This window comes from Phaenicophaeus curvirostris, chromosome 2 (genome assembly GCF_032191515.1).
Source record: "Phaenicophaeus curvirostris isolate KB17595 chromosome 2, BPBGC_Pcur_1.0, whole genome shotgun sequence".
Taxonomy (NCBI): domain Eukaryota; kingdom Metazoa; phylum Chordata; class Aves; order Cuculiformes; family Cuculidae; genus Phaenicophaeus; species Phaenicophaeus curvirostris.
The window spans coordinates 32,190,439-32,207,027 of record NC_091393.1 but is presented as its reverse complement, the minus strand read 5'-3'; the positions used below and the strand labels follow the sequence as shown (position 1 = coordinate 32,207,027).

The 16,589-nt window shown below is 34.5% G+C and overlaps 1 protein-coding gene across 2 annotated transcripts in view; it reads right to left on the bottom strand.

The window, feature by feature from the left end:
- The window catches only part of LOC138717798 (glutamate receptor ionotropic, kainate 2), a 384,533-nt gene that overhangs the window by 170,656 nt on the left and 197,288 nt on the right, over positions 1 to 16,589 (bottom strand). The gene's annotated exons all lie outside the window — the stretch shown is intronic.

The following is a 16,589-nucleotide window of genomic DNA, read 5'->3' as shown; positions in this document are numbered from 1 at the left end:
TTCATGCAAATGCATCCCAAGGCTCTTTACAATAAAACTAAACATAAAAATGCAAAAAGGCTCTACCATTATAGCTCACAGGCTACTGCTAAAGGGGAAAATATATGTTTACATTTAAATGGAACTCCCAAGGAGAGATCTCAAAATTCAAAGAGAAACAAATCCTAATTTTAAAATAGCTAGTCTAATAGGTTTGAATGATCTTAGACATCAAGTAGATTATGCAGGGTCCCCAAATCAGTCAGAAAACTTATTTTCTGCCAAATTGTTCATTGTCTTCAAGACATTAACATGCTTTTAAGGCAAAGTGATATTTAACAAGGAGGTAGCAACGCCAAAAATTTGGAATGACATGCTGAATAAGCATCATACAAAGCTTAATATTCTAGAAGCAGCAGTTGGCAGTAGTTGGAGTCTAGATAACAGTTATTTAAGTAAACTGTACAATAAGTACGACACATCAGTCTGGCTCAGAAATACAAACTATTTTTTTTTTATCTTTACTTCTAAAAATCTAGGTTTTCCATCAATGAAGGAAAACCGAAATTGCTGTCAGACTTCAGCAAAAGCAGCCCATTAAGAAGCAACCAGAAGTTCAAAAACAGCATTAATGGATTAATTAGATATGAGTTTGGACATGGAAATTGTAAGACTCAGCAGCAGGAATCAAATGGACATTATGCCAGATGCAGAGTAACATGGCTTTCTGTCAAATTCTGTAAGTCCCTGAGCTGGAAATCTGTAGGATGACAAAACAGTCAACTCCAGTGAAAGCATTAAGAAAGCCGCTGCTGTTTTAGAAGTAATTCAGATTCTGATAATATTCTTCATATCTGACTGATGAATATTCCTTTAAATGCACACCACATAAACTAATCACTGGCTAGAAACTGAGTTCCCTATTTAATTTTTAGATTCTGAAAGATAAATCCCTCATTTACGTAGGATGAGATTCCACCATCCACCTTGTATCAGATAATTAAAGTTAAATGTTATCTTAAAATTTTATACTGAATAAAGACGGATAGAACCACATACTCAAAAAAATTATCAGTTTACTGATTCAATATAGCACTCATTGGGTGCAATTATTGATTTTATTGCAAGAGAATATACAGCACAGAACTCAAGAAAAGATATAATGCGTATAGTCCAATTGTGAGGTTAGGCTCTGCTCTTAGTTGGTCACATCACCATTCCTCTGAGAGAGAGCAGGAAGTTATAGCTATTGGCCTCACTCTCCACACTCATTCATTTGGCTTGATCAACTTTGTTTCACTGCCCTTTGTACATACCATTTTCTCTTCCTTAGGTCCCACTTTTGGAACTAAGGTTTGTGGTACAGGAAGTATTGCAGGTTTCAGCAAGAGACTATTTGGGGACCAGGGAAGAAATGTCCCAGGTTCAATTTGTAGGATTCTTTATTTCATCTAAACAGAGATTAGCAGTCTGGAAGGAAGAGGAGGTACAAACTTCAGAAGAAGAAATGGTTCTTGAATTTCAGATAGAAAATTCCTATAATGTTTCTTTTCAGTGAAGTACACGTAATACAAGAAAATAATTTTATTGAAAAATGAGATTAGTACTGTTACAGTCAACTTGTATAAATATTTTAATTATGTTGTATTTTACAAATGTGTCTTGATACAGCTTATGAACTATGGATTGTGGGTTTTTCTGGATTCACAATTCTTCTTAGTATTTATGAATACTTGCTTGGATACAGACAAACTCATCTGAAATACTGCTCACGACACTGTCATTTATATTTCTACAACTACAAAATTAAAAAGAATATATAGAAGCTACAAAAATTTTCATTAAATTAAAATAGAATGAGCTTGACTTAGGGGATTAACATGTCAGGCAACAGACATCCGTGACCATAAGTCTATTTTGCAGTTGACTGTCAAATAACCAGAAAGCTCCTAGTACTCAGAGGCAGCACCTTAACCAGAGACATGATTACAATCACAATATATCTCAAACAGAGAGAATGCACCATTCTGTGTTTAATCTTTATTTCAAACTCTGTTGGACACTATACATTTCTCCTCAGTACATTTCAGTCATTCTTAATGTTAATTCCAGCTGGAGGCCAGTCACAAGTGGTGTCCCTCAGGGCTTAGTGCTGGGTCCAGTCCTCTTCAATATCTTTATCAGTGACCTGGATGAAGGCATTAAGTGCACCCTTAGCAAGTTTGCAGACGACACTAAGCAGGGTAGAAGTGTAGATCTGCTGGGGGGTAGGAAGGCTCTACAAAGGTATCTAAACAGGTTGGACCGCTGGGCTGAGACCAATGACATGAGGTTCAACAAGGCACTTGGGGCACAACAACCCTATGCAGTGCTACAGGCTAGGGGAAGAGTGGCTAGAAAGCTGCCCAGAGGAAAAGGACCTGGGGATGTTGATTGACAGCTGACCTAACATGAGCCAGCAATGTGCCCAGGTGGGCAACAAGGCCAATGGCATCTTGGCTTGGATCAGAAACAGAGTGGCCAGCAGGTCCAGGGAGGTTATTCTCCCTCTGTACTCAGCCCTGGTGAGACTGCTTCTCGAATCCTGTGTTCAGTTCTGGGCCCCTCACCACAAGAAGGATGTTGAGGCTCTGAAGTGAGTCCAGAGAAGAGCAACAAAGCTGGTGAAGGGGCTGGAGAACAAGTCTTATGAGGAGCGGATGAGGGAACTGGGATTGTTTAGCCTTGAGAAGAGGAGGCTGAGGAGAGACTTTATTGCTCTCTACAGCTACCTGAAAGGAGGTTGAAGAGAGGAGGGTGCTGACCTCTTCTCCCAAGTGACAAGGAACAGGATAAGAGGGAATGGTCTCAAGCTCCACCAGGGGAGGTTCAGAAAAGAATTTTTCACAGAAAGGGTCATCAGGCACTGGAACAAGCTGCCCAGAGAGGTGGTTGAGTCGTTGTCCCTGAAGGTATTTAAAAGATGGGTAGACAAGGTGCTCAGGGACATGATTTAGTGGCAGATAAGAATGGTTGAACTCAATGATCCAATAGGTCTTTTCCAACCTGGTGATTCTATGATTCTCCCCAGTCCTCATCAGAGTGAAATAATCTTTTCAATCTCCTCCCCCAAACACATCCAAAGGTGTCAAGGCATGTGATTTTTGTCACACAGTTATTTATCCTGGTTAACCAATATTGTATGGGTGCGGGGGGAAAGTTCTGGGGACTTGGAGCTGGGGCAGGAGGCTGGGGTAGTGGTTTTTACTGGTTTCTAACATACAGTGGCAAAGCTAATGCAGAAGAAACCTGCTACAGCTTGGTTCTCAGCCTAGAAGAAATCTTACCTATGTAATGGAACTGACAAACTGCTTCTCTGTCAAGTTTTTCTGCCCTTTCTATAACTTCTAAAAGGTATGGTTTTCAGTGATCTTCAGCACGATTAGCAGGTTAGATAAGAATCAGGTGAAAATCCTGAAATCAAGCAGGCTGTTTATGCATGACAGCTGCAACCTAAGATCTCGGTATGTATCTTAAGACCTTCTAAAAAAGTGAGAAATGGCTTGCACTCCAACATATAGATCAAATCCAAGCAAGCTAACAGAACAGAGGAATCATGGTCTTCATAACCATCTTCAGATTCACAGTACGTAATAGTTCATTGATGTCATTTGATAGCTGACTCCACAAATATACTGCTTTTGAAACACCTGTCCCTAATTAACTATAAAGGGTTAAAAAGAATGAAGATTCCACATTTAATGACATTGAATCATCATGGGATGTGTGCACTTTATTCGCGCATTAATGTTTTTATATGACATCTCTGTTCACCTCTGTTGTGGTTTAACCCTAGGCAGTAACTAAGCACACACAGCCACTCACTCACTCCTGAAGTTTAACATTTATTTAAGATGGATTGCTATGCTAATTCTGTTTCTTTATGAGCTGTATCAGAAATAGAATACTTCTCAAACATAATCTGGCATGATCTGGAATAACTTTCAATTACTAAAATACAGATGATTAGAAACACTTTGAATGCAGGAAAAAACCCTCAGGTATTCAATTAAATTTTAAATTAAACTAATGTGATTGTTTTTCCCCTTAATTAAATTTATTACTAATAAAATTCTATGAAGAAATATGCTCTTTCACTTAAAAGGTTCTCTGTGAAGTACTTGAAAACACCAAGGAATTTTCTACATTGAGTGACATATGAAAAAAGCCAATGGAAAAGAGAAGCTTAAACAATCAACTTTTTATTCTTTAGCATTTGATCCAGCTGGACATCAGAAAAGGAAGAGAGATTTGTAATGTTAGTAGTTTATTTTCCCTAGATGAGAAGATTTTTACGTTTACAATCTGTGACGTACAAGATCTCTCAACTACCCTCTTCATTCTGCCATTTTTCTTCAGTGAATATAGGGAATTTTTTCTACAGAAAAGGAGTCATGAAAGTAAGAGGTGTTTGTTTTGGGTTTTTTTTGTTTTAAAAAAGGATTAGTTAGCTAACTACATTGTCCTCCTAACAATATAAGGATTATCGTTATGAGTATTAGGCTCCTTATTTATTTGCAAAATGATTTTATGCTAGGTATAAGATATTAATAAAGACAAGCTCCTTGCAAGTATGATATATACTTGTTTACAGTGGTCTGTATTTTGTGTTTGAACTTGAAGTTATTCATCCAAGTCATGCCTAGTAAAAGCATATTAATGTCCCTTTAACTCTGAAAGAAAGAAATAAAGGGGAAAAAAGTGAAAGTTTTTATGTAAAAGAAGGTCTTCAAAATGTGTCCCAGAATTAAATTCAGATATAACTCGTCAATAACACAACTTGAAACTCTCTAGACAATTTAAGGATTATCCACAATAAATTTTTCAATATTTGGTTCCGAAAAGATGCCAAAATATATTTTTTCAAAGAGAAAGCAGATGTGAAAGAAAATGCAACAGTGTAATATTCTATAACTCAGTTGACAAGCTGTGTCCTATTACAAGCTGGACATCTGAATCTGCCTTTACCAATCACTACTATAATTAGTATAACGTTACAACTATATCATAAATTATGTGTACTTAGATTTTTATGAAAAGACAAATACTTTGCTAATTTTTTATGCAGTTCTTTAGCAAACAAATTGTTTTATGCAAAACAAAACCGAACTAAAATTTAACCTTGAAACACAATATTCTGACTCTCTAGTCAATTCTGTGTTAAACTGAATTGATTCACTAACAATTTCAAGGGCATATGCTCATTTCAAGGGAAGATGTTCATTTGAAATACTGCATTGCATGAGCCAAGCATTTCCCTTTGATTAGTAGAGATGCATATGCTTTTCTACTTTGTAGCTCTTATGCTATCTTTACCTGTATATTATCTGAATATGTGCTACTACATTAAGCAGCATAACATTTTTCATATGCAGCTCATTATTCTCTTCAATATTATCTCTGTCTTCCTCTCTTTAGTCAGTCAAATTTTGCCCTTGTGAAATAAGTCAAACTACATTTAAAGGCCAAACTGTTCAGAGTTTTGCCTAGTGCCTGATGGTCACTATTGTGTCCTGAAGAATTTTGTGTTTTATATAAAATAAGGCCTGAATTATTTTTTTGAGGATTAATCCATTAGCTGCATCAAAAATTAAATAAAAATTAATGAAAATGGTTGCAAATGTGTATCTACATTTGTTTCCCAGGTGACCATAACAAAATTATCCAGATAAGTGCATAAAAGTGAAAGAACAGTTTCCATTTCCGTGGAAATGAGTTCTCTTGTTAAAAGCAATTCATGTCAAGTCTTTATTGCACTCTGAAAGTTATTTCATCATAAAATATCATTTTTTTACAGACTGAATTTCCATTAGCTACACAGGCAGCCATCTCAGAAAACAGTATGTTCTGAAACAAACCTAGTTCAGACCGACAGTGGTCACTGGTTTTACAAAGTGTTAACATGCTTATTTCATACTCCAGCAGGATTCTTTTGCTGAGCTTATATTTATGGTATGTGTCCTTGCAAGAGTTTAGAATGTAATGAGAATGTAATGTTCTCGTTTGGTAAAAGGACTCAATACATGAGGCAAGTTATGTTCCAGAAGGACTTAATTATCCATTGCCTCTTATAAGTTCCATTTTATTTCTTACACAACTGTAATGTCTTGGATGGAACACTGGATGCAAAGTCAGGTTGTTGGTTTGGGTTTTTGGGGTTTTTTTCTCAACTCTCAATATATCCAGACTATTATTAGTTAGATTTATGAGGGATAGAGATACCTTTAAAAAGTACTGGTATGAACTACAGAAACTATGCCAGTGTACATATAAATGTAAGCTAAGATTACTTACAAAAATCTGCAGTTTCTTTGTTGTCGATTCTACTGTTGCCCGGTCAGAAAATTTTATCTTAGGACAATGTGATTTTAAGCCAGAAAACAGAAAAACTAGTAACACAAGAAAATTCTCATATAGTGTGGTGCTACATTGCTAACATTACCCAACCTGAAATCTGATTCACCCATACCCTTGATCAGCCACCTCCAAACTATAGGTAGCTACAAATCTACACAACAAAGTGATTTTCCAAGAAGGTCTAGAACCATAGATTAATATTGAAGAAAGCAACTTTTCTTTATTATTTTTTTTTTATATCAAATGTTTAGCAAAGAATGGTTGGATAAGAAGATGAAGAGAAAACACTGAACTATCCATGGCCTGTATGGTCTTATTTTACCCACTATGACCTGGAGTATTTTCCTGTTTTCAAAAATGATTTGTCAGAAAGGGTGCTAGAAGTATTACAAAACTCCATGGATCTATTTACTGTTATTTTATTTGTTCTGATTACAGTCTAAGGCTAATGGGACAGATATATATTCCATTGCTTCCAGTCGGTGTTTGAAATGCAGTTCCTAAAATTTTACATTATTTTCTGTTCTATACATACACATATATGAGGGATGTTTTTCTATATGAGTTACTGTAATAATAAAGTAAAAAATAATCATGTTTAGAAACTTCTACAAGGTTCTGGTCATATACATAGCAAGACAGCATAGGTGGAAATTGCACCACAAAGATAAAGCAGTCAAAAGTTTAGATTGAACAGATAAAAGGATAAAAGGGTTTGTGTTTAATCACATAGCGAAATATACATCAAGACAAATGAAACCTAAAGAACAGTCTGAAGGAGATATTCATATAAGAAGTATATCCAATAACATGAACTATTTGTTATCGCACAGGTCTGTAAAAGGCACAAGACTATGTTATCTCTCTTTGTATACATATATTGCAGGAAAATTTGAATATCAAAGTAAATATATGTTAAGTTTATACCCTTTACTACTTCTCTATGCACTGTGTGATAAATTTTTTAAAAGACGGTTTTGCATTGCAATAAAATCATGCCATACTATACTCATTTTACAACCACAAAGCAATTGTCATCATGCTTGTCCTTGCTTAAAATAAATAAGTATGACACATATATTGGTGAAATGGAAAAAATTAATAGGAGTAATTTTATCTTACAGACAGACTCTTAAGTTGCATTAGATTTAAAAATCTTTAACAATCATTAAAAGAATTGCTGCATAAGATCACCAGCAGAAGATATTTCAGTTAGATGATGCTTGAAAAATGTAGTAGTATGCACCCAAACTCCGGAGACCAAACATACTACTGCTACTCACAGAAAGCTCTCCTATTCAAGGCAATTATAATGAGTGAATGAAATTAAGAAGAAATGGCTTGCAAAACTAGTTCCTCCCCTCCTCGGGTAATAAAATCTATTGCCCCTGAAATAATTTCACTTAATTCTCATTTGCTAACACATCCCACAGAACAATTTTGCTGAGTGAGATTTAATAAATCTCTCACCCTGGGATTAAATTTTACTGTTTTATGAACTGTTAAATTGCATTGTATGCTTATTAAAGCTGATGTTTTCTTACTTCTTGACACATTCCCAACTCCACCCTGGAGTACAATTAAGCAAACAGCAGAGATTTTTTTTTTACCCCCGAAAAAGCATTCCAGCTGGGAACAAGATATAACCATCAGCAAGCTATAAACAGCGTTCATCTAACATTCTTAAAAATCAAAAAAACAGTTAGCATAAACTTTTTTCTAAAAATATTATTGAACACACTGTATTACTTAAAAAGGTCTTAAAACTAAAATTTTTTTTTCTTTAAAATCTATAATAAGTCGAACTTACACAGAAAGAGAAAGTGAAAGATTTTACTCTTTTGCCTCAGAGATATGGCAAAGTGGAGTCTACAACAATTACAGATTTTGAGAATATGTCAAGAGAATGTCAAGGAAAAGCCCTCAAAAGGATAATGATGTGGTTGGCACATTTCTTGTCATTACATTGTCATTACATAAGAAATAATATATATTTTTTAATTGACAGAATGAAACCATATTTCCCAGTATAAAAGTTTGAAGTAGTAGTAATTCTTCCATCTCACAAAACAATCTCAGATAATCAAGGGGTTTGATAGAATATTTATGATGCTAATAACCTTGAAGTATCTGAAAACTAGTTAGGCGCGTAGCCACTTATTATGGATTAATTTTAACTTATTGGAGGTGAAATTTTCAGACAAGTTGAAATTTTGCCAGCAATTAACACACGAGATGTAGTTAGCAAGTAGCTTTCAGACAGGTTTTTTGAAATAAGAACAGCAGCAGTATTTCTCTCATCTGCTTGAACCTTGATTCGGGATCTGAATTTCATTTCAGCAAACAAAAAACTAAAGATTTACAATACACACTGTAGTACACAGGAAAATTTTAAATTATGTTTTCTGAAAAGGATTTCTTGCATTCTTGTGAGGTAAATGTTTAAATCTTAAGTACAAGGAAAAAATTCAGTTAAGGGAATAAGTATAAAGAGTCTGAGGATATATAGAAATGCATCTTTTGCTTCAATTGTTTATATTTGATTGGATGAGTCTAATTTCAAATCTAGCCTCTCTATGCAAGCTTTGCTATTCTAATATAATGTTAAGCTGTGATTAATTTCCTGAACTTTCAGATCAGCTTTTCATTGTCACTTATTTCTAAATTAATCATTTATTGGAGAGGTTATCTGTCACTACCCTGTAAAGTGTTCAGAGTGGTTTACTTCTTTCCAACCACAGAAAGAAAAAACTTCCCAATATAAATTATTCATCCTATATGGTCATCTACATTTATCTGGAATAAACACTTTTAACTGTATGAAAAAGATAAAGAAAAATATATATATACATATAATGCTATTTTTTAGAAAAGTAATTTGTGCCATTTTCTATTTTCTGGCTAACCAAACCATTGAATCATATCGAGTTCATAAGACCCTGTAAATGACCCATCATGTCATAAACTCTGGTAATCCAAGAAAAAATTTGAGTGTACTCTGTGCAATAACAAATACTGTCTGACTGCATAAGCCCTTGAAGATTTCTGCTTATAGTATACAGTTAGGAACGATATGTTAGGACGTTAGGTTTCTGTATATCCTGGAAAATAAATGTAAAATTTCCAGGTGAAAGTTATCCTGAAGTACTTTCTCAACCTTTCTTCTGAACTTTAAACATTATATGTGCTATAACACATTTTGCAATTAAAAAAAAAAATCACAGTCTTCTATATAACTTAAGGGCTGATAGAAAAAACCTAATTAGCAGGAACAATGGGTTATTATTTGATCTTTGGTAGTCTATTTCCTTTCATCTGTTCTCCTGCTCAAAAATCGATATGATTGTGATCACGGCAACTCTATAGCCAATGCATAATAAAGAGTTGGCTGTTACTGTTATATTAGCTCAGTATTCAAGACTTATCACACCACATGAAAAGTCCTTCTGCATGAGCAATTCATAATTACAGAAAGATCATACTCCGCATACACACTGAACATCTTTGTAACCATGTGCAGCAAAAAAGTATACCTGAGAATGCAAACAAGAGGCACAGCTAGAATAATCCAGAAAGCAAACGCAAATCTGATGTATAATGGGAAGAATTCTGAAGAATGAAACTACATATTCTGGTTTCCTATGCCATAAAAGTTTCACAATGTCTGAGGACCTCAGAGCTTTCACACTTCCAAATTTTTAAGTAAAATTAAAAAAAAAATGCATATCTATGACTGTGAAATGCAGATACAAAACAGCTCTGAGTTTTGGTAATAAATTACCTTCTCCTGCTTTCACCAAGCTTCATTTACATTTCTCTCCATTTAGAAAGAACAGATTTCAATATCCTCAGTGAAAAAAAAAATTCCATGTGCAGCCTTGCAAAGTTAATATTTGCAGGAGAACACAAAATGTTTAGCAGTATAAAGTATAACTAGCTCATGGAAGAGTGTATGTTTGTTTCAAAAAAGAATGCTGCTTTACATCAATCTTCTGTAATTCCTTTATTAAGTTATGTCCTACAGGCTTACTAATAAGAACAACTCAAAATAATTTTTCTATCCTGTTAGACATAGCTGCTCTTTTTGTCAGCATAAGAACCAATCACAATCTTCATAGTCATCAGATTTTTTTCAATTAATATATATGAATCTTGGTATGTCTTGTAGCAATGTATAAAATCAAAATTCACTCAGTGATCTTTTCCCAGAACTTTGGAACACACTTTCTCTAAACATAGTTCACTTTCAAAAGGGTATTTATATCATAAAGCCAAATGATAGTATATAATTATCATAATTACTAAACTAAAAATAGGAATTGAAAACTGAATATACTTCCAGCTTTTTCAATACTCCATCAGGATGCCATCGTCAGAATAACAGTCAAATTTCTGCACATCTACATTTAAAAATAATAAAAGACTTCTGCCCAAGCTGAGGCAGAAGCTAAAAAAAAAATCATATCTCTTACTAATCTGATTAATATATATTGTTCCTGAAGTGTACAAATATTTGTTTTCTATGGTTTAACAAGCTTTAAAAAAAAATTCTTAACATTCATGTTATTTTTAGAGATGTTAATCCCTTATATTTCAGAAGACTCTCCATATCACAGAATCACAGAATCACAGAATAACCAGGTTGGAAGAGACCCACCGGATCACCGAGTAGAGGGAAGAAAGAAGGAAGGAGAGAGAAAAAATAGAGGAAATATACAAGTATACACTGCTTTAACCACAGAAACACTAGGATTTCTAAACTTTTTTTCATGCTAACTAACAGTTCTACCAGCCAAAGAACCTTCAACAGAAAAAAATAGAAGGAAAAATAAATAGGGTCAGATATAATAAGCCCCATCAACTATTCCAAATCTTTAGACTTTGTCACTTCCGTACAGCTTCTGAGATTTCTAAGACAGAACAGCGGGCAGATCATTCATAATCCCTTTCCTATTAGGAGCATAAAAGTATGAGTATTCATAGCAACTGTAAGAAAATTTCACAGAATTATATTCCTTCATATATCTTTAAAGAAAGTATGATCAAAAGTAGTGTTACTAGTTTAAAATGCACAAGTTTTCAGTTTACTGCTACTACTCAGCTCATTTCTGTGAATTCTAATCCTCAAGTCATCTCCCAGTTTAGCTATGTCAGGACTACTCAATACACTGTCCTTTAGAGGTGTCCTCATTTGTACTGTCAGTCTTGTGTACTCTCTCTTGTCTGAAATAGCTCAAAGACTCACAAAATCTTTTAGGTTGGAAAATTTCTTTAAGAACATTAAATCTAACTGTAAAACTAACACTACCAAGTCCATCACTAAATTATGTCCCTAAGTGACAGTACAAATAGGACAGACCAAAATCTTGCTCCATGAGGATTAAACAAGTGCATTTGCATCAGATGCAATAAAAAGCTTCTAAATGGTGGAGGCAACATAAAATTCATTGATGCTCTTCACAGAATTCTGAGTTTTTACTTTAACATAGGGAATTCTCGCACTTTTCTAGGGAAAGCTTGTAAAAAAAAAAAGGTGCTGGAAATGTAACATTTCTGCCCCACTTCTCTAGCATGAACTGGCTAATATAATTTAGCAGAAATTTTCTCAAAATACTTATCCAAAGAAATACATCTGCTTAGAAAACATGTAAATGTAGTGTGACAAAACTCTAAAAAATTGAAAGAAGGTTGTATTTGGAACTCTCTGTTATTGATATTAAGTAATACACTAGTCCTGCCTATAAAACTAAGTAGAAGTGATTGTTGACCAGGAATAGGAAAAGAATATGTTGTTTGTATGTCCCTAAGAAATGGAACAAACTCAAAATACAGTACCATGAAATTAAAATCACAATGAATCATATTTAACCTTGATGCCTAATGTTATGGTCATAGTGAAACATTCTTTTACAAAGAATCCCAAAGAGAAGCAAGTTCAATCAGGTTAACAATTTATCATCTTATATTCTTCATCCATTACTTCCTAGACAAACTTTCATGGACAGTGGAGAGATAAACATTCATAGAAGGAAAACTATTTCTCCTCAAGTATTTAATCCATGTTGTTACCTTCTGCCCTTGATGAAGAATTTTTTGGATATCACATTGTGCAGGAAATGTCATTGTTGTTTAAGAAAACAATTCCTGAATGGTCATAAATGGTTTGAGGCAGCAGGCAACTTACAAATGAGGCCTATAAGTCGGTAGCTTCTTCTTTTTAACATGATTACCTATCGAATCTCGTCTTTTAACAAAATGGGGAAGGTCTGAGTAATATAAAGCTCAAAAGATAGATACTTCAGTCTCTCAAATTTCTTAGCAGAAATTCCTTTATGAATTCTTGTTTAATATTAAATTTAAAAAATTCTTGTCTAATACTTAATTAAAAATTGAATGAAAATAATCTAGTTACAGAAATGACAAGTAGCCACTGTGTTCCAGAAAGGTACAAATATTTGCAGATTCACCAGAAAGAAAGAGATGGAACAGAATTTTTTCTGCAGATAATTTCTGTGAGAGCCTTTTATTTTAAGAGATGTGAGAATATCCTCTTTATCTATGTACTCTATTTACTGAGGAATCTCACTTTACAGATCTCTAGGTCACCGCAAACATTGACACAAGAATAGCTAAACTTAATGCCAGAGCCGTTAGCAGGACAGGACTGCTTAAGTGTAGTCCTGAAGTGCTTCTTAAGCACTTCTCAGTTCTCATCATTTATAATATTTTGCAAAGAACAGCCTACTCTCTAGATATGGAACTGTTTTCCTTTTGCAGGTGTTTCCACAAATGACTTGATGTATAAGAGTCTAGTTCCACAAACATTTAGACATATTAATGTGATTCAAAAGCAAATGCTTTCAACAGGCTTGTTTTGCTACTTTAAACAAGTATTAAGACTATATTGTTTACTTTCCATTCTGTCTTTAGCATTTCCTATGTCTATTTCTGGTTTAGTCTGCTACCAAAACAAAAACAATACTTGTCCACTCATTTTCCTTTCATTTGTATTTGTTTTATAAATAATTTTGTAAGGCTTCATTTCTCTGAAATGTCTATCACAGATTTTATTTTCAATCAGCTTTTGAAGTTACTCTCCTGATAGTTCCAGTGTTCTGATTCACATCATGGATCAGTCTCATATTGCATGAAGAACCAGGCTCTTTTAAGATAAATTTCACTGATCTAGGGCTGCACTTTATGTGCTCCGTCTGCTAATTGGCTTAGTCTAAATGAATGGACCAGAGATAATCTGAAGCAAAATAGTTGAAAATAGAATAGTATGAAATCAGAATAGTCAGGCTTTTGACATCAATAGTTTTGCTTTATGGGGATGCCTTCACTTGGGGGAGCCTCTTCACTTGCTATGGTATCCATATTGTAGCTAAATTCCAGTGAACACTTGAGAAAATCTGGTGCCATCTTCAAGTTGTTTCCACTTCATTATAATATTGAAAGTATTAATCTTATATTTACTTCATCTCTAACTTCAGGTTACAATTCCTTATGCTGTTTACTCAAAGAAAGAAAAAAAACCACCTCTGTCCTCAAATACAGAACAACAAAAAAACCCTTCTGCTCCAAAAACGTCAGCTACTACTTTCGAAGTATGATGAACTGAAAAACTAAGCATTTTCAGCTATACAGATATGAAGAAGTGGGGAGAAGCAGCATTTATGGCATTTATTTATGGTAGATAGTTGCTTTTCACAGTGGTCAATAGAGGCTTAGGTTGAAAGCCATTTGTCAGACTGCACACATATACATAAACAGGAGTTGAGAATGGTTGCCTTTGGCTCTAACTGCTAAAAACCAGTTATCAATCTTCATCTAATTCTTCAAGGAGCTGCTCTCAGTGAGCAATCAATATTGTATTTGCCACAATAGCTCATTTAATTATTTTCATCCTATATATCCTGTCAGCAGGTGGAAAGTCTTCTTGATTTTAATTAATTTTGAGATCATTGATTCTTTGCCTTTTCCTTTCCTGTGGTTACACATGCAGACACAAATGCACAGACATACACTTTTAGCCTGCAGGCTATGTAAGATGTATGACAAGTCCTTGGTGAAAACCCTCCATATTACTGAAGTATACCTAGATGACATGCAGCTTTACTTTTAAATCTTTAACCATCAACTGCTGCAAACGAGCCCCTGGCACCTAAACATAGTTGGGCAAAAAAGTAAATTGAAAACTGTGTTTCCTGAATAGTTTTCAATTACATAGTCCTTAAATCAATAGGCAGTAGGATATCACAACCACAAGCCTGCTATAAGTTACCAGAGAAACAGAAAGACAGAAAATGGAAGTCAGAGAACCAGAAAATGGTAGTGGAAATCATGAACTTATATTACATTTTAAAAATAAATACAAATCTTAGACTGATGGAAATCTTTATCACCCAAAGTGAAAATGCATTAGGTTGTACAATGCCGTGTCACATTTCCTCTATGTAAAGTACTAGGAATAAAACACAATGCAGATCTCTCAGTAAGGAGAGTTGAATATTTGTAAAAGACAAACTCTCAACAGAAGTGCAATAGAAAAGGTTTAGTCTAGATACCCTAAGAGAATTATGCATATTCAAGAAACCTTGCTTCTCATTTTAGGAGAAAATTGTTAACCCTGTTGATCCCTACATTGCAAACCGGCAAGCCGACTGCTCTCAGGGTCTCCTTGTAATCTGATTTGTACCATTTCCACAGTTTCAGGGAAAGGGTTCTGGGAGGTGGAATAAATAAATAAAAACAACCTATGGTAAATAAATTTACAAGTACGATAATGAAGACTGATTAAAACCTACATACATTCTAGAGTGCTTTAAAAACCTCTTCAGTCATAGCTCCGCTGCCAGAGATGACATTTGCTTTGTAACTACTAATAAAGCAGCTATATATGATCATTCTCACTTAACATGACATGGAATAATCATGAAGTTACTTAGTTTTATAGCAAGAATGTAAGTCCACCAGATGTCATTGCATTAAAAACAAGGTGAAACTACACATTTCATTTTGACACCACTATACAAGGGATAGTGTTCACTGGATCAACCTTTGTCAGAAAAGATACAGTATCGGTGAGGAGAATTCAGAGAAACATTAATGGGATACAGAGCATATCTTTAGACTGTTTCTAGTTGCATGGGAATCCTGAAAAGGGCAGTGGCTGCCCTAGATAAAGCAGCCAGTTTCATATATTTTCTATTAGCATTCTCAGCTTAGACCTTGAACAGTATTTCCATGTGCAGTTCTTGATCACAACATGCTTTTCTCCACTTTCTTCCACTGGAAATGGTAAAAAAATGCCTCCAGACTGAAAACAGTAGTCTAACATTATGTAACTTTATGCAATCTAACATAAATGTAACTTCAATACGTCTAGTTTAAATTTCATAAGCAAGGGCATTCCATTGCTTTTTTCTTTACAAAGTAAACAAAATAAACATTTAACATTATTTCAGTTAGGTAAAATCCAAACCAAATCATCATATTGGAATACTGGTAAAATATCATCACTAGGTGCTCCTTGGATAAACTATACCTGCTTAAATAGTTATATATTAAAATTCTGAGAAAGCCACCATCTGTGCCACGATCCATTAAGCAGTATATAGTGTTAACACAACAGAAAGAATTTAGAAAGCAGGATTTCACTTATAAAATAAAACCAGGAAGCAGTTCTGTACTTCAGAGACAAATACAGTTCCTCTCGCAGACATTCCTCAGGGAAATAGACAGCAGCAGCAAGGCCAAGTCAAGAAATCTCTCTGAGATGCAAAGCAAGATTGTAAAGTATTCTACCACATGCCCACATTCCTTTGGGAATAGTTATCCTGCTGAAACAAATCCAGCTCACTAAAACTGACAGTAGTGCATTGTTCTTTTTTCTTAAGGGATTAACATTAGGCAAAAAAATATGAAATAAAAGTATCTTTCAAGAAGCAAATTGAGAGACTATCTAATCACTGCTGCTAAAAGAGGGAGTATATGTAGAGGCTGCAGTCTACTCTTCTTGCCTATGAGTAGCAAGAGATCTGCTGAGAGACATTTATTTCAAGATGTTTTACATTCTTAAATAGAAGAGGGAATAAAGAAAACTGAACCACCAAACTTCATCCTTAGAGAGCGGTAGATATGTGGAAAAACCTCTTAAAGACTGAAAACACCTCTTATGATATACATTTCTGAAGAATTTCAGAGCTATTATT